The 18,959-nt window shown below is 37.5% G+C and overlaps 1 long non-coding RNA gene and 1 pseudogene across 2 annotated transcripts; both read left to right on the top strand.

Annotated features, from left to right (window-relative positions):
• LOC145466506 (uncharacterized) overlaps window positions 1–2,054 on the top strand; it is an 8,730-nt pseudogene extending 6,676 nt beyond the window's left edge.
• Window positions 2,055–12,182: 10,128 nt separating this feature from the next.
• LOC145466541 (uncharacterized) lies at window positions 12,183–16,932 on the top strand. 2 transcript variants are annotated; one of them, XR_014041927.1, is made up of 2 exons: window positions 12,183–12,654; window positions 15,531–16,920. It is a non-coding gene; the product is annotated as an uncharacterized LOC145466541 (long non-coding RNA). The 2 variants fall into 2 exon arrangements; XR_014041928.1 differs by lacking the exon at window positions 12,183–12,654 and adding an exon at window positions 12,720–13,002 and having other exon boundaries at window positions 15,531–16,932.
• Window positions 16,933–18,959: the final 2,027 nt, after the last annotated feature.

Here is an 18,959-nt window from a genome sequence, read left to right as displayed (position 1 = left end):
GGCTAAACGTCTCGTCACCAAACCATCAGTAATCGCTGGAGAGAAGAAACATCTGTCATCTGTACTTGTTTCTAACGGATATCCCTCCTCTTTTGTACAGAAGATCACAAAGGCACGAACAACCCCAAGAAGAGAGCCTGTCGCGGAATTTAAATCCACCGCCGTTTTACCTTATGTCCAAGGAGTTTCGGAGTCTCTCCGCCGCTGCCTAGAACAACAAGGCATTCGCACCGTCTTTAAGTCCGACACGACACTTCGGTCACACTTAGTGCGACCAAAGGACACCGTCAACCCGGCTAAACAAGATGGTGTTGTCTACAGGATTCCTTGTGAGTGCGGCAAAGTCTACATCGGGGAAACAGGGAGATCTATGCAGGAGAGGATCAAAGAACACGACAGGGATATACGACTCGCCCGAACCCAGACCTCCGCCGTTTCTGAACACACCCACGAGACCGGCCACTATCCTATCTGGAATGAGGTCAAGTTTATTGATCGAGATCCTCACTGGTACACACGTAGGGTCAAGGAAGCTATTCACATAAGACTTCACCCTAACAACATCAACAAGGATAGTGGAATTGAAATTCCTGAAGCATGGATACCCACGATCAAGAAACACAACAACAGGAGAATGGTACAACAGCGGACCACTGAGGGAACAGCTACTCGCCGGAATAATGGAACAATAGGAGGATCGAAATGCACCAATCACAGCCGACCTTTGTGATATAAATGATACCGTGCAATCAGTCGACCTTATCGCCTGAAGAAGACTAGCAGTAAGCAGTCGAAACGTCGCGATCTACATCTCAAGTGACTACATCGTGAGACAAACGATAATACACATTATTATAACAGTCTTTCAGTCAAATGTATGCATTCAAATTGCTGTAAGAATTACTTATAACTGTCCTTCAATTCCACACGCTATCTCTGTACCAAAGTTGTTAGAAAAATTACTCATAATTCGGTTAAGCGAAGGAAGGGTCGAGACAATACTTCATAGGAGCACTCCAATGCAAAGAACTGCAACATTTCTACTGAGCTTGAAACTTGTAATAATGCCGCTCTAAGTCAGGCCAACGAGAAGAAACCATTTAGGATTCTCCATAAGGGGAAGCGGATCTTCTATGCGTGAAATAGCTTCAATTAAAAACGGTTTTTGATGTTACTGATTTAACTGCGTACACAATATTGTTTTGTTCAAAGCCGTCCTCATTCTGCTGCGCATGTCAACCCGGCTCACATGGCAAGCCTGGTAGCCCAGGGATACCCGGGCGAGATGGACGTGATGGTAGTGACGGAAATCAGGGACCCCCGGGAATGACTGGACCAGTGGGACCTCCAGGGCTAAAAGGAACAAAGGGAGAAACTGGTGTCCAGGGCCCTAGCGGACCAAAAGGAGAGCGTGGGGAGACTGGGAAAATTGGAAGTCCTGGGACGCCAGGCTAGATGCATTATAAAAACTGGAAGGAGTGCGCATGGGAAAATCTGAATGATCAAACAGACTACGGTCTGATCAAGGTACACGATTTTGTATATAATGACGAAGTCATTGTTCATTTTGTCGACAGATGTCTCATTAGGGACTTAGTTTTCTTTTTTTCCAATTTTCACTGTATAATATAATTTAAAAATTCATATTTAAAACTTTTACCAAGAAAATCCACAATTAAAAGCTTTTTTTCTATAGGACTGTATGTTTACCAAGAACTTTTCTGATACAGTCCTGCATGTTTACTGGACTGGTTCCCTTAGAATCTACAAGTGCACAAATTGTTGTTAACGCTGGTATTTCACTTTCAACGGAGCTGAATGTGCAGCTCCCCTGCCAATTGACGGTATTGTGTTCATGTGGCAAGGAAACACTCAAGACCTACACCGTGTCCGCCATATTGAGGGGCACTGTAACAACGTCCACAAAGGCCAGGTGCGCGTGGGATTCTGGGTTGGTGACTGTGCTCATGGTGCTAAGGCTGACGCCAGCACAGGCTGGCAGTCAGTGTCCCGGATCTTTGTTGAAGAAGTTCCCAAACCTCAGGCTTAGATCTTGAGACAAAATCTCTATTCCTCCGTAAACGCTTATTAAAGGAATGCAATAACTCGCTTTTCGAAATTATATATGAGTGGTTTCTCCAATTATTGGGTGCACTATAGTTTCACGTTTGCTGATGAAAATAAAGAGCAGGAAAAAGATTGATTGTAATGGCTGCTTGCCTATGGTCCTTTCTCTTCTTTTCGCGCCCAACTGGCTGAAAAAAGCAACACAATTGTTGGTCTATACAATGTAATGTAACCCTCCAAGAAGTGTGGAAAAAAAAACCGGAAAAACAAAGAACACACTTCCAACATCACTTCTTACATCACAAACAAGAGGCCTTAACGCGGATGGTTTTTGCAGTCACCATCGTTGGTTTCTGTGCGAAGAGTGAGACCTGATAACGAAATTAAATGAAAATGGTGAATGAGAAAACCTTAGTTGATGTTGTTATTATTCTATTATTCTATTATTCTGAACAGTTTATTGCGAATGTTAGACCTTTTTTTCTACCAGCCGCACAGTTCTCATTGAGTTCTCATTCGGCTTGCTATGTATGGCATTGCTCGTTCTTAAAAATGAATGCTAGTTTCTTAAGACGCTGCTGTCTGATCTGGAAGCGTAAACAACATACATTTGAGACATTTGGTCCGATCAAGTAAGTTGCAGGGTAAACAATAAGTCCTTCTTCAAGCGTTCGAAACTGTCGAAACGCTTGTTCAGGTTTAAATATTTCAAATCGAAGCAATGCGAAAATAAAGTAAGCTCAAAACACCGAAATCCAAGTTTATAACAACTAAATAAGAGGTTATTTCTATGGTTCTTTATTAAACATACACCTTCAAATTTTCTTCGAACACATGCAGTCCTGCCACCTAACGTGTACTACAAAAAAAAAAGTAAATGTGTTACGCTATATTCTAAAGGCGGCGAAATACGAAAAACAAAAACCCGTATCTCGTATATCGCCGCTCAAAAGGGACGATGGTATGTTCGATACAAAAACTCTCAACTTGGCTGAAGTTTCGGGTTTTTCACTTTGCGTGATCAAAATTGTTGTTGCGAATAGTAGAGAGCGGGTCTACTTTGAGCGACAAATTTTGGCTTTGTTGCTCATTCATCAAACTCACAACTTGTCACGCATAAAATTTGCTCACATTTCGCGACAAGTTGAGGGTTTGTGTATCTCGTGAAGCCGTCTCAAAGCTTACCGCACGAAGCCTTCCATGTTGCGACAAAATTCACTTTTTGTTTGATTGATTTCAAAGCCTTCTTTTGACTTTAATACAATTTATCAAAATAAAATCGTATCCAGAAAGTAGCCAGTTACCAGCGAAACTTCCTTGAAAAGGGGCGAAGCACAAGATCCATCTAAAACAAGAGGCTCCAAGTAGCCTATACTCATGCGCAAGAGAATACAAGTCATATAAAATACATACGCAATGCGTACATAGTCAGACAAGCAATTTGAAAACGTTTGCCATCTGACAACTAGAAATAATACGGGAGAAACGCTAATTTGAAAAATAGTGCATCATAGATCTAATATATAGATAATTAAGGTGTAGGAGAGAAGACAAATGCTGTAATGCAATATACCATCTTTATTACAAGGATATCGTCAGGCGAATAACAAAGCAAGCCGAGTCGAAAAATTATAGATAGAGAATTAACAAACAATCAGAATTGCGAATTGGATAAAATATCTTTTTTCATAGCAATTCTGAACTAAATCTCTTTGGGCATTTTTTGTTCAAGTGTTAGACTTGTTTATGTTGGTTGTTAGGAATATATTCCAGTACTGGGCCATTGTAACAAATATCAACTTTGCCTTTTTTTTACTATATTTGCGATTTGATTTTAAAGTATACTTGAAACTTGATAAAATAACAGTACTCCTCAGTAGGCACCTGGTGTTTTTTTGTAAGTTATATCATGTAGTGCCATATTTCCGAAAATTAAAATATTGTTATATATATATATATCCTTACACATGTTGCTAAAAATGTAATGTTTCAATAATTCGTACAAAATACAAGGTGTACTAGACTAACCAAGAAGCAGGAAAAGTACTGATGGTCTAGCTTTAAAGATACTTGTCAGTAACGCAATAGCTTGAGAGACGTTGAGTGTAATAACGATTATATTCTTTGTTGCTTGCTTCGCCGGTAAACGATTATTTCCTTTTAATTTCGAAGTTTGGAAGTGTAAGGTAACTCTTACAGAATGAGAGTTTTCTTTTCTTTTTTTTCGTTTGCGTTGTTCTAATTACCAGGACAACGCCGTCTATTTTCCAACTCGGAAATCAGTAATTCACGGAAGAATTTTGCATGCAGAGAAATCAGAGTTCTTGATTTGGTTTTGTTGAGTTAATGTAGGTATGGCCCAAGAGGTGTTGCGTGTGGCACGGTTTTCTATGAATATCTCTGATGTCACCCGGCATGAATTCTCGCCCAAGCCACCGCCCCTAAGCAAATCCCACAGCGCAGTAGAGCATTATGGTCTAGCAGTTTGTGTGACATATCGTTTCGTCACAAGGCTCACCTGAACTGTTTACTTGTATCGCCGGCCATTTTATAGTACCAGTAAAGTTATCATTACAAAATCCTCTGTTTCTGGTTGCTTATACCATCTATCCTCACAGACTCACAGTGTGCTTAACCACTTTTCCAACATACCATTTTTTACCAGTCAAATCACTCTTTTCGGAACCTCTTGTGAGCGACCTTTCACAGGCGATAGCGACGACTGTAGGTCCTCTCACGGCGTATATCTGACCACACTACAAGTAAAATTTGGAAAACAAAACACAGTACAGCCTAGCCCAATTCCCAAACGGCTTGAGGTCGCTCGCACTCACTTCCCCTTCACCGCATCTGATAGAGCTTGTACGAGAGCGAGTTTTTGACGTCATCGTCCATCGTGGATTTTATCCAATCAGAGCAGAGAGGAGGGAGTGGGAGCAAGCGACCTGGAAGCGGCTTAGAGTCGGGCCACAGTCGGTACAACCCTTGCATTTTGTTCTTCATCAGATCATAGTCTCTAGTGTTCTTATATTAGGATGTTTTTCTTTTTGTGATATTCGATACCGGGTATATGCCTTGAATTTTCCTCGTTGAGAAAGATCAGTCATTTGGAAACTAAATAAACTGCAAAGCCATGAACAAAGATCCTGCTTGACTGAACGTTGGATCTCACAGGAGATCTAATCAGCCAAACTAAATTACAATATTTTATAATGGTGGATCTCGTAACACATATTTCGAAACTAAAAGGAGTGGCGGAAATGACGAACAAAACAAACTAAATAAAGTAAAGTTAAAACGGTCTACGTAGGTAACAAGTTTTATATTTAGAGCATGACTCGCAGCTCTCTCTTTCATGCGGCTAAAAATCGATAAAGCCAACATTGAGACTATCATTTTTCCCGATCGCCGTTGTCAAATCGCACTTATCAAATTTCACGTTTAGCCCTTTACTCCCCAAGAGTGCCAAATTGGCACACAGAGTCATAACTTTGTGAATATTTGATAGATTTCTATGAATTTTTGCCACGAAAATTTTCTTGAGAAGATCTGCCCATTGAATTCTTAAAATTGTGACCCCTTCCTATCTAAGACATGGTTGACCACCCCCACAAGATTTTAGTTCCTTTTTAGGGAGCAAATGGAATGCAAGACTTGTTTCATATGAAGCTATGCACTAAGAGCTGCTTAATAGGCTATAGTTTAGGGGTCTACCTAATATAGTAGAAGGTTGCCTTTTGAAATCGTTCATTTTTCGCATTTTCAAACAATTTCTCTCAAAACGTCTACCTCCTTCATAGCTGCTGATGTGAACTCTTGAATGAGCTGATTAGTGGCTTTCAAATGGCATATTGTACACAGGCAGAGTGTCTTTATTTGCCGATTTGGGAAAACCTGCCGTTCGCCTAGGGGGTAAAGGGTTAAACACTGTGAACACAAATTGACGGCTGTCAAAGTCTGTCTTGTTAAGCACTAAATAGTCCCTCCGATTATTCAAACACACGAGAAACGACCCGGGTTGCTAAAACTGACTGGAGAAGTTGGTTTATACGACATTTAGTGCAGAAGAAGCCGGGAAACTTTCTAAGCTTAATCGTCGATCTTCAAACTACAATATCTATTAAGCCATCTATTTAGGCACAAGGCCACCTTGACCTTGATTCTTTCTGTTTTTCCTACTAAATCAGCCTTTCCTTATAACATTCGTCGGCGTAGTAAACAAAAATCCAACCAGAACTCAAACATCATCTTTCTGCCGACCAAGGTTTATGACGTAAAAACGTTCGCGAGAGTAGCGACCTGCCCAAAATGACGGCCTTTTTGCGCAAACTTAAGAATGCACAAGGATAGAGCAGATTTCACTCGAGTGTCGAAAGTAATTCGCATTTACTTTCGCTTTGCATTACTACGCTAAACTATTGGCTTAAAACACTCGCGCCAAGCTACCTGCAGTCACTTCGAGTGCTGATTGGTTAATTAGATTGTCTGCGTCGTTTTTGATTGGCAGGAGTGTTTACTTTGGTTCTGGTTTTACAACCCTCAATAGCAAACCTCTTAATCGGCGAAAGTTAAACGATGAAGGCGTATTTTTGGAACATAAAATACCCGCGCCTTCAATGGCCGTGAGCGATGAATTCAGGTACTAATAGGCAAAAAGTTGAGACATTTTGACTCCTGAGACAGTTAAAAGTTAGAATTTGTAAATGTCAAATTAATATACGCCCCGCTTGCAAATCCATTTTTTTATGAATTGTAAACGCTCGCCACTTGATTATTTAAAATGGTATTATAATGGCATCGGAAAAGACAACGCCACGTAGATTAAACAAATATTGTCCATTGACCGAGTAAAGAAGAATCAACAGAAACGTTTGAAAGCAGAACGTACAACAAGTAGGTTTTAAAATGACAGATATTTCTGTTTGACTGTGTGACATTGTTAATATTACGACTGAGTAGGAAGGCGTCTCTATCACAACTTAAAAGTCACCATAGTGCACTCATGCACTAGCCATATATGACTTGTAAGGAAATAATGTATCCGAAAATTAATATGATCGAAGATTGCCTGGGGCCTTTATGGATGGAAATAACATTATTGGACATGGTAAATTAATCCCTCACTATTCAGCAATTTTAGTGGCCATGTTCGAAAAATGTGCTGAACAGTTTTATTTCTATGGAGGTTTACACTTGCCAAAAAGAAGAAAGGTCTGAAACTTTCCATACCTCCAAATAAAACTAAGTTTATTTACCCGTTCATCAAACAGAATGAGAAATACAGTATGGTTGGTCATGCACTCAAATCTTACGTATATCTGCAAAAAGTACATAGAATTCCTCAAAAAAGTATTGCTTAGTCACAGGCTAGAGACAGTGAAACTTTTGGAGAACTCACAAGCTGCTGAACTAAAATTACGATTCGCGCCGAGGAGGTCTTCGAAAGAATAGCTTGACATTATACATCAAGCACACCTGATTAAACATCCCCCATCACGCACGACCAACACTCTTCCTGTAAGTTTCTTATGCAATAAACGTCATATTGCAACCCTGTACATTTTGGCAAATATTTTCCTCCTTATTTTATTTTTTTTTTTTAAAGTCTTTCATTTTACGTCAATTTATTTCTAAACAGTAGTTCTCGAAGGAAAATGATCCTATGAAAAGCGAGGCGAGGGAAACAAGGGCGAACAATTTTCTTCGAAGAAAGATAGTTACCTCGGTAATTCAGGCATCTCTGTCAATTTAATATCAATATAGTACAGAACTGTGATTTTTTTACAAATTGATTTAAGTCCGATCAAAAACGGACTGCTGTCAAAAATCTGTCTCGTTAAGCACAAAAAGAGGTTCAAATAGGACCCCCACCGTCACCGCCAGGTGTAGTGGTACACTTGGTGACCATTACGCCACGTAGCGTATAAACTTGAAAACGGTCAGAAGAGAGCACATGTTGTCGAACTTCGTCGAAGCTAAGTTGTTTACTCCTAACCTTGTTCGTGTTCATTAAAGTCAGGTTGTGTTACTGGCCTTGAACTACGTTCTGGTCCGTCTACCTACACCTTTTCTTACCCAATAAAAAATTCCAAGCGAACCTTGCTTATATTTTTCCCGTCTGGACTGCTATTTTGCGTCGGACTCTCTATCGCACTACGTTACTAAGAGAAAAGTAAATGAAAAGCGGAAGAAAAATCAAGGCAGGCTTGCGCCGTTGAGTTGGACAGAATGTACATTGAGTCAGATAGTGAGCTAGTCAGGATGTGAGGTTCAAAGCTTTCATCGAGAACTTTTCATATTCGTTTTTGGTTTTTCTCAGTGTGACCAGTGTATACAAGAGTCCTATTCAGAATCTCCTTTCCGATTTTAATATGATATTTACCTATAATCTTATTGATTTTCCTCCAATATTGAAAATCCAATTTCCCTTTCACTCTACTCTTTGAATTTTGACCTGATATAATGCATCTACACCGTTAAAAATCAAGAAGGTCGATAGTAGATAATTTCGATTTCGCGGCTGAGGGCTAAATGTCAGCTAGCTTGATTGATGATTAAACTTAATCATTGGACCAGCCATTTTTTTACATTTCGGGCACAATTGAGGATTAATACTGAAACGTCTATTACACCAATCGAAAACGCAGTAGATATAAATACTTTCTCCATAATTTTGAAAAATTCGGAGATTTTCAGGCGAAATTCGTGGCCCTCGTAACAGCGAACTCTATAAACCAGTTTTGTCCTAAAAAACAATTATTAGCGTGCTAAGTAAAAAATTCAGCCAGAACTCTGACTCGATTCGTTCTACCGACTGACGTTTAAAGCAAAGACCCTTTCCGCGAAAGCAGCAAACAAAAGCTAATTAACCAAAACGAAATTGCAGCGGCATTTTGTGCAAACGCATGAGTACCTTACTTGAGGATATGCAGACCTTAATCGGCCGAAAGTTAAATTAGCAAGACGTATTTTTAGTATTTTTAGGGTCAATATCGTTCTTCTAGCTATGGCCCTGAAAATATCTGGCTAGCAATAAATTCTTTTCCTTGGTAAAATAATTTTGATATTCTTAACATTGAATAAACGCCCCGTTGGTAAACTAATTGTTGCTTCATGAATTGTAAACAATCACACCGTGACTATTTTAAAATAATATCGTCATAACATCGCAACAGCACGTAGATTAAATTGGCGATTGTTTCGACATGACGGCTATGACGTTGTTAGTTTTACGACAGAGTAGAAAGGTTTATCTATGGCAATTCAATGCTCCTATTTTGCTATTTTTTTACCGATACGTGGGATACATATGAGGTTTTACATATAATCAACTTTTTTAAAACTTCAGAAATTAGTTTCCAAGTTAATTGAATTTCAGACAAAGTGAAGGTCCGTTACATCGTAAAAGTTTAAATCAAATACCTTGTAATGCATCCGAGAATTAAAAGCCACAGAGGTTTTTGTCCGAAGAATTTAGCATCGATAATTTTGACAAGATGAGATTCGCGCATCCGTAATACAACTTAAGAGTTTGAAAAGTCATTACATATTTACAACCTTCGACTCTAAGTAACTTACTACAGTATCTTCTGAGGCAGCTAGTATTGTATAGTATTTATATAGAAGAATCTTTTGCAATGTTTTTTTTCGAGGTTTTTTTTTTTGGGGGGGGGGGTGCGAAAATATACTACACTTAGTTTAACCTCGCCTCAGTAGCACACAACATGTGTCACGCATTCAGCACCCCCCCCCGCTACCCACCCCTCCCCCTTGTTCTGCACAACAATGTCGCACTTAAATGTTTTATGGGTTTACCTGGGCCTTCATTGGCTTCATATAGAATATTCTACTTTCTACGGGCAATCGACTTCGTTTTGAAGGGGTTCTTTATATCGGCAACAGTAACCGATATCTTTTGTTTGGAATTAACTTCCTGGATAGTTGCTCGGCAATTTTGAAGGAATGACGTACTGTCGTTACAATCCGCTGGTAAAATAAATCTTTCATGAATTGTACACACTCTCCCATGACTGTTGTATTAAAATGATGTTGTAATAAATTGCAAGACACAGCACCTGGCAGATTAAACTGTCTATCGACTAAGTGCAGGAGTATCACCAGGTACAAGCCAAGCGTACAACAGGTAGGCATGAGTTTAGATGGCGGGTTTTTTCTGCATGACGGTCATGGCATTGCTAGTTTTACAACAGGGTAGAAAGGTCTATCTATCGCAATGGAATGTTCTTGTTTTTTCTCTTTAATTTTTACTCATACATGGGTTTTCACAACTAATCAACTTTTTGATTCAGAAATTAGTTTCGAACTTAAAATTTTTGAAAAAGAGATGGTCCATGAACAAAAATTATAAAATGTAAGCGGGTACATTATAATACATCTGAATATCAAAAGCGCGGAGGTTTATATCAGAATTATTTAGCTTTGATAATTTTTGGCAAAATGGGAAAAATGTATCCGTTAAAATAATGAACAATTCGAAAAAGTTAGCAGATATCTACAAGTTCTTCTCTTTCTTTCTGCAGAAGCTACAAGTAGTATGTATAGAGTAGAATCTTTTGGAATGTTTGTTTCGAGGATTTTTTTAGGTGCGAAAAAATTTCGCAGCCACTGTAGGACATAACATATTATCCACCTTCCAAATGTTCAAACTCATTTTCATAAGAAGGGTTTTGCACGAAGACTCGATTTGAAACAGAGACACAAGGTAACTCGGAAATGGCCAGTTTTATTCATATATTCTTAATACGAACAGAGGTTCTCTTCATACAAGAAGTTTCAGGCGTATACACCTCTCTGTCTTTAAACACCGATTAACTAAAAATGGCTTTTCGGGCCCGAAAAGATTCCGGGGCTTTCGAGAAACAGGCACTGGAAAAGTTGAAAATTTACATGGACATGTCAATTTTAATTTACAGTATGTAAATCTTGATTTACATTCTTTGTAAATTACAATTTACATGTTAGGGTTTTGTAAAATAAAATTCCAGGAAATTTACAGCTTTTAGTACAGCATGTAAATGTTCTGTAAATAGTGATTTACATTGTCTTTGTCGACAATGATCATTTGAAGAACATGTAAAAACCTGTAAAATATTTTACACACTTTTACAGTATCTGCCTTTGTAAAAAACATGTAAATTGCTTTGCTAAACCATGTGAGGAACGTGTAAATAATTCAAGCGAATGCTGTAAAAAGTCTGGAAATGTTATGTTTGTAACCATGTAAAAAGCATGTAAATGAAAAAAGGGGGCCTGTAAGAAACATGTAAAAAGCATGTAAATGAAAAAAGGGGGCCTGTAAGAAACATGTAAAAAGCATGTAAATGAAAAAAGGGGGCCTGTAAGAAACATGTAAAAAGCATGTAAATGAAAAAAGGGGGCCTGTAAGAAACATGTAAAAAGCATGTAAATGAAAAAAGGGGGCCTGTAAGAAACATGTAAAAACAATGTAAATGAAAGAAAGGGAGCCTGTAAGAAACATGTAAAAACCATGTAAATGGAAAACCTAGAAGTTGCACGGGTGTGACACCGCACTAATTAAGCTGTCTTCTTGTGAACTTTCCGCGCATCCACAACGACAAAATAAAACTAGAATTGTTACTGCACATGCAGGCGTCCCAAGCTTACGTCTCTAGAAAAGAGAAAAATTAATTCTCGGACACGTACGTGTTTATTCATGAAGGTCCATGAAAGCGTCACGTGTTGTGTGAGTTCAAGACGGAAAGAGCCCTGGTGACCGAGTTTGAACTGACGCGGAGTTAGGTTAGGTAGGGAACCATAAGGGACACCCAACGACCGTTTCCTCTCGAATGCTTTTCAACGCTGTTTTAGGCTATCTGGTGTACTTTCAAAGCTCTGTAGGTTAATTTTAGGTTGCGCAAAAAAACATTTATCCGTTCGGTTGTTCTAGATGAGCTTGAGTATTCTCGAACTTATTAGGGCTTTTTTGTCCATTTCCGGAAAACGTTAGGTCTTATCGCCTTTCCGAAAATGATAGCTGACTTTTTTTCGATACCCAAAATGACATTTTTAACAATCCGAAAACAACAAACATTAAACTTCTCATATCGCGAAAGTTCGAGGTCACAGCTGTGCCCCTGAGCCGCTGAGAATGAACGAAATATCATCGATTTAGAGCGTTAAATATTCCGAAACATGAACATTCTACAAGTAAGATTAATACAACTAAGTCTGCCATTGCATGTTCACTGTTTCTTTGGGTTTTTTTGTTTTGTTTTTTGTTTTTTGTTTTTTGTTTTTTTGGTGATTTCTACCGTTTTGTGCTTTCATTGCCATCACTGTTATCCCAGTCCCTTTATAAGAGCATACCAGCCTTGTGAGTGTCCGATCTCCAACAAGCAGGAATCAGCGGTCTTCATGTTAGGTACCAGGTTCTCTCGGTTCTCCCGCCATGTTTGGCAGTTCGTTGGAACTTGCATCGAACTCGAGCTCTGTTTTAGCGGGCCAAAATCCACTCTACCTTGGCTTCGTCACCGTGCACGGTTTCAAGGCAAAGTTTACCGTTACCCAGAAGTTGAAGATAGCGATTACAGGTAACAAAAACAACAGGTAAGCAAGTTTTGCATAAATCCAACGAGCTGAGTAAAGTAACGTCAAGATACGTATATATTTCGTTTTGCCTTTGGTTGTGAATGTGTCATTATCAAGGAGAAGTTACATTGCTTGTGGAATCGACTTTGGTGATGTTTACCTGCCGTGCATAAAGAGCTTTATTATCTGTTATTATCTGTTCTCGATAACTGAGCATGAGCATGCGACATTTGTTATTGGCTTATATGCACCTCATGATTCTTTCTGATGCATGCTCTTGTAAGGTTATGTTGCCCTCTGATGTGAATGCTAGTAAGCTAAAATGTAATGTGCCATCTTCAGCAGAGAAATTTCTCTTATGCTAGAGTAAGTCAGTTCTGAAGTTACTCAAGTGTCTACAGTTGTACCTACATGCAAGTTACAATATGCTGTTATACACAACTGTACATGGACATTGCACCCACTGGTGCTGATACTGTAGTAAGTTAAATGTTGTGGTATTTTCTTTCACAAAAAAAAACACTATGATACTTTATAAAGAGGTATGTATGTACCTCAAACTGTCGTGAAAACTACACAGGACTTGAAAAAAAGGAAGAGTAACTTGCCCAGGTAGGAAAATCTACTTGTATTGGACGACACAGTATAGTCAATCGATTATCTCATAACAATCAATAGAAATTAGTCAATGATATCAGAAATCAATAAAAGGATTCGTCATGAGTCATCGATTGTGATCAAATTTTCAATAAGCATTATCAATTTTGCTGATACTAGCTTATCTTTTAAGCAACATTTAATAAGAAAGAAATGAACAAAAGATTTAAAGTGAAATATGAAATCATGAATACAATTGCATAAAAACATAACATTGTATCTCGTAAACAATATTTTGCTGGCATACATGTATCAGGGACTATGTTTTGGGGGTTTTTGGTAGTGCCTTTGAAATCTACATAAAAAAGTTACAATCAAACATTGTGTTGAGGGACACAATTTTTCTACAGTTTAGGTGAACTAACAAAGAGAGACCAACTTTCAATTGATTCTCTAATGACTGATAAATTTGGTAAAATCAAACTAATAACTTGAAACTTTTCTAGCATGTGAGTATGAATTTCTTTCAATTGATCGATAGCACTGATAACACTTACATTAATTTCAATTTATTGATTTATATCAATTTATGGATCGATTTCAATCGATTGCCTTACCCTGGGATGACCAGACAGCACTTTAGAGCCCTGTCACAGCTGTACATTTTACTTGTACAAAATTGGGCTCTTACCAATTACATGTAGGTTTCATGTGTCATGCATTTGTTCATGCATCTGTAGCAGGGCAGGAAAAAAAATTGTAAGTCACTTGCCCAGTGGGCCAGTCAATTTCAGTTTTCACTTGCCCCACTTAAATATTAGTTGCCAGTGTGGTGGCCAGTAAGGAAATCAGAGGACAAATGGGAATGAGGTACACTCAGATTCCAAACTAATTCTTGCTTTCAACCTAATAATTAACTAATCTTTAGGTCTTAAGTTTTGAAATGGAATGACTGGAAATTATCATTTATCAAGCTGGCATTTTTAGTCAGACTCACAAGACTACTGACACTACATTGTAATTTCACTTGCCCACTGGGCCACTGAACTTCTATTTTCGCTTGCCCAAGAGCAAAATTTACTTGGCTGAGGAAATCAGACCTGGGTTTTTTCTTGCCTTGAGTAGATCACAGATAACATCAAAATGTGGTAAAAACAAAAAATAATCACATAAGGCATTACCAGAGTGTGTCACAGAATTTGTAAATTTTTCAGGTGTGTGTCACTGATGTTTTTACCACATTTTGATGTCTTCTGTGATCTATTACTGAACAGATGCACGACAACATAGAATCTGTCTGCTTCGTAATACATACATGTAACAAAGAAACAAAAACAAACTTTTATGACATCATCTGTACCTTTGTCCACCAATAGAGCATAAGTGCACGTAAGAAACAATCAAATTGTGCCTGCAAATAACTCGACTTATTATTTAAACATTGTTTGATAGGAGTTTGATTTATTGTGCATGAATATTACAATGTAGAAGATAGTGAACATTGAATAGTTACTGCCACAGATTTTGAGTTTAGTTCTTCTACATCCTCTGACATTCAGTGCCTTCCAATCAGAGATGCAAATTTTTTGTCACACAGTAGCTACAGACGTAGATGTAAGATCTGTTTGATTGATGAATATTCAGGGCTCAAAATAATGGCCAGTCAACGGGCAATGTCTGGCCAGAATGGTGACTTGACCGGCCAAAAACTTTACTCGCCGGTCATGTTGACCAGTCATGTCATGTTGAGACGGTCACATTGTTCATTCTTGAATAAACAATCAAATCCCCAACTGTAAATCTGAGAGTTTTTATCTCTTTTTTTATTATGACCTCTAACGAAAACATACACCAATGCATACATGTATCTGTTCAAACGGCTAAAGACCATTCGCTTGCTGTTTGTCATGCGTTCAAGATCGATAGGAATGCCATTCGAGTGACTGGGGTTAAATCTGTTCAGAAAAATATTAAGCCAATCTTTAAACGGTCTAGCAGTGACTGGAACAAACAAACTATGTTTGTGGGTTTAATTTGGCTCACATTATGTGTACTTGATTTTTTCGTAAATATCTTGACCAGTCAGAAATGAGACGTGACTGAGCTAAAATTACTTTTACCAGTCAACATGACCGGCTACAGTCCGATTTCAAATGTCACAGTATAAATTGGAATGATAAGAAACAAAATAATAACTCCAGTGTAAAATTCGCTGATTGATATCATACATAGAATTTGCTGATTCATACTCAGACATAACTTATCTTATTTAACGAAATGTTTTATGTTACTTGTAGGATGAAGTAAAATTGAGAGTGGTCAATACATGCATACTCCTTGGCATTGATGCTTGATCAGGAAAAAATCAGCCACTGAGAAGTCTACAGTACCTATGACTCTATAAGGGGTCCAAGGTCCATTTCTTGAAGGCCCTGGAAACTTTTCAGGCCCACAAAGCCATCTTTAATTGAGCTGTGTCTAAAAACTAAGAGCTGTATATGCCTGAAACTTCTTGTGTGAAGGAAACCTCTGTTCATATTGAGAATAAGCCAATAAAACAGCTCTGTAAGCATAAGATTTCAGATTTTGGTATAGCTTTCTGGGTGCGAAAACTTTTTGGGACCTTCGAGAAATGGGCCCCTGGTGCATTACAGTCTAACATGGTGACCTTCAACGCTTTCTGGCATAAATTCAACCACTTTAAACATTATTTTTAATGCTTTGAAGTATCACCTACACTGTACCTGTGTTAGTGAATTAGCATTAAATTTGAATATCTTAGATTGCTAGGTTGATACTTATTGTTCAATACAGCAGCTATAAGATTTCATCATAAAAAGCAAAGGCTATGTTTACATACATGTAGTACCAGAACAATAATTTATTAACTTACAGGTGTATGATGTGTTATGGGAACTATGGTACTAGATAGGCCTTTCAATTTCAACAGGTCCCTATGAATTTTTGTTTTACAGTACAGTTTTTTTTTTTATCACAAAAAGAAAAAGTAAAATTTTGAATATTGTTTACAGTGAATGTTTTGTCAGGGGTCCAAAATGTTTGTCCTGTTTGGATTCCGTACAGTTTTGGAAAAAGGAAACTGTGACTTTGTAAACATAGCCTAAAAGATGTCAGAAGCCTTGTTTTATGTTATGCAATGTAGTATTCCTTTGGCATGAATGTTTTTATGATGAATTTAAAATGTCAATCTCTATCTTGTGGTAAATGTTTTTTCTCCCTATTTTCTGTTATTTCAAAAGAACAATTCACTCTATGAAAAAAGTTGATCAATATTTCACACTTACATTGCAGTAATTTTCATAATAAGGTAAAGGTAAAGTCTGCATAAGAGCCACGTGGTCCAACAGACTGGAGCTTATCCCGCTTTCTGTAGCAGGAAGCGACTAGGACTATTTCTACTCCCCCTGGATGAGATGCCAGTCCATTGCAGGGTTACTCCACCATTAAATTCGCTGGTACCCACTTATACACCTGGGTGGAGAGGCACTGAGAGTAAAGTGTGTTGCCCAACAACATAACAGAATGTACCCACCTAGGGCTTGAACCCAGACCGCTCGATCAGGAGTTGAGCGCACTACATGTAACTATGAGGCCATCGTGCCTCCCACATTTTTCATAATAATTATTAAGGCTAATTTAATCCTACATTAATTACTTTGTAAGAAAAAAACAGTTTATTCATTCATTTTATGACAAAGGTATTATCATTATGTTACATTTGACTTTGTGAATTTAGTATATATTTAAGACAGGTATCCATTTGTAAACAATTTTAATTTAGTAATACGCCTAAATTGCAAAATTTTCACTAGTTATAGCTGACAACAGCATAGTTCTTAATCATTTTATTATTTATGAATTAAATAGAGTTGAATATGACATGGTTTTGCACAATCTTGAAAAGGTCCTGAATTTTAGTAGTCTTCTTGAAAAGTACTTGAATTCGGTTAAAGGAGCTCAGTCATGGTATTTTAAAATATTTTGGCCATGCACAAAATTACATTTAAGTCGTCTTGTTATGGATAGAAAGAAAAGAAAAAATGTTTTATTTGTTGTAATGTGTACATTGTAAACCTTATTCATGGCATTTAAAAACTATTTGAATTTTACTGAGTTTGTTCTGATTGCAATAAATTTCTGATTCTGTATAAATTTGCATGTTTTCTACTATTATAATTAAGGTCAACAGATTTGATTACAATAAAACAGTACATTCCATGCATTTTTCTTCAAGTTATCATTTACAAGTTATTTATCGTACAGGGTTTCTCCCTCCCTTTTTCGATTTCCAGGTTATTTCCAGGCTCCCTTTTTTGATTTACATGTTATTTCCAGGCTCCCTTTTTCAATTTACAGGTTATTTCCAGGCTCCGTTTTTCAATTTACAGGTTATTTCCAGGCTCCGTTTTTCAATTTACAGGTTATTTACAGGCTCCCTTTTTCGATTTACATGTTATTTGCAGGCTCTCTTTTTCAATTTACAGGTTATTTACAGGCTCCCCTTTTCAATTTCCATGTTATTTGCAGGTTCCCTTTTTCGATTTCCATGTTATTTACAAGCTGTCTTTTCCCATTTACATGCTATTTACAGGCTCCCTTTTTCGATTTGCAAGTTATTTACAGGCTCCCTTTTTCGATTTACATGTTATTTACAGGCTCCCTTTTTCAATTTCCATGTTATTTACAGGCTCTCTTTTTCCATTTACATGTTATTTACAGGCTCCCTTTTACGAGTTACATGTTATTTACAGGCTCCCTTTTTCGATTTACATGTTCTTTATGGGCTCCTTTTTTTGATTTCCATGTTATTTACAGACTCCCTTTTTCGATTTACACGTTATTTACAGGCTCCCTTTTTCGATTTACATATTACTTACAGGCTCCCTTTTTTGATTTACACGTTATTTACAGGCTCTTGTTTTCATTTTCCATGTTATTTACAGCCTCCATTTTTTTTATTTACAGGTTGTTTACAGCTTCCCCTTTTTATTTACATGTTAATTACAGTATTATGGCAGCCTCCCTGTATTAAATTTACATGTTATTTACGGGTTTCCAAGTTGAATCACAAGAAATTTACAGGCTATTTACAGTATTTGCAGGAACAGTTTACATGTTATTTACATGATCTTAGCCCTTTGCTTTGAAACATTTATAGTGTTTTCTTCATCATTTACATGTTTCACTTGAAATATTTACATGTTTTTTACATGAAACCTCCAAAACATGTAAAAGGGGAAAAATCATGTAAATTAATCTTTACAGTCTCTTTTTGATTATTTACATGTTAATTACATGTTATTTACATACTCTGTAAATTTTCAACTTTTCCAGTGAGGCCCCAGCAGTCTTCCTGTAGGTTACTTACGCAATTAACCTTATGATGCCCTGTCCATTTTCATAAACCTTTTTTTCCTTGTTATAATTTTACTCTTCCTCAGCCGCGAAATCGAAATTATCTACTATCGACCTTCTTGATTTTTAACGGTGTAGATGCATTACATCAGGTCAAAATTCAAAGAGTAGAATGAAAGGGAAATTGGATTTTCAATATTGGTGGAAAATCAATAAGATTATAGGTAAATATCACATTAAAATCGGAAAGGAGATTCTGAATAGGACTCTTGTATACACTGGTCACACTGAGAAAAACCAAAAACGAATATGAAAAGTTCTCGATGAAAGCTTTGAACCTCACATCCTGA

This window comes from Orbicella franksi, chromosome 13, assembly GCF_964199315.1.
Source record: "Orbicella franksi chromosome 13, jaOrbFran1.1, whole genome shotgun sequence".
NCBI lineage: Eukaryota > Metazoa > Cnidaria > Anthozoa > Scleractinia > Merulinidae > Orbicella > Orbicella franksi.
This window is presented reverse-complemented; position numbering and strand designations above follow the sequence as displayed.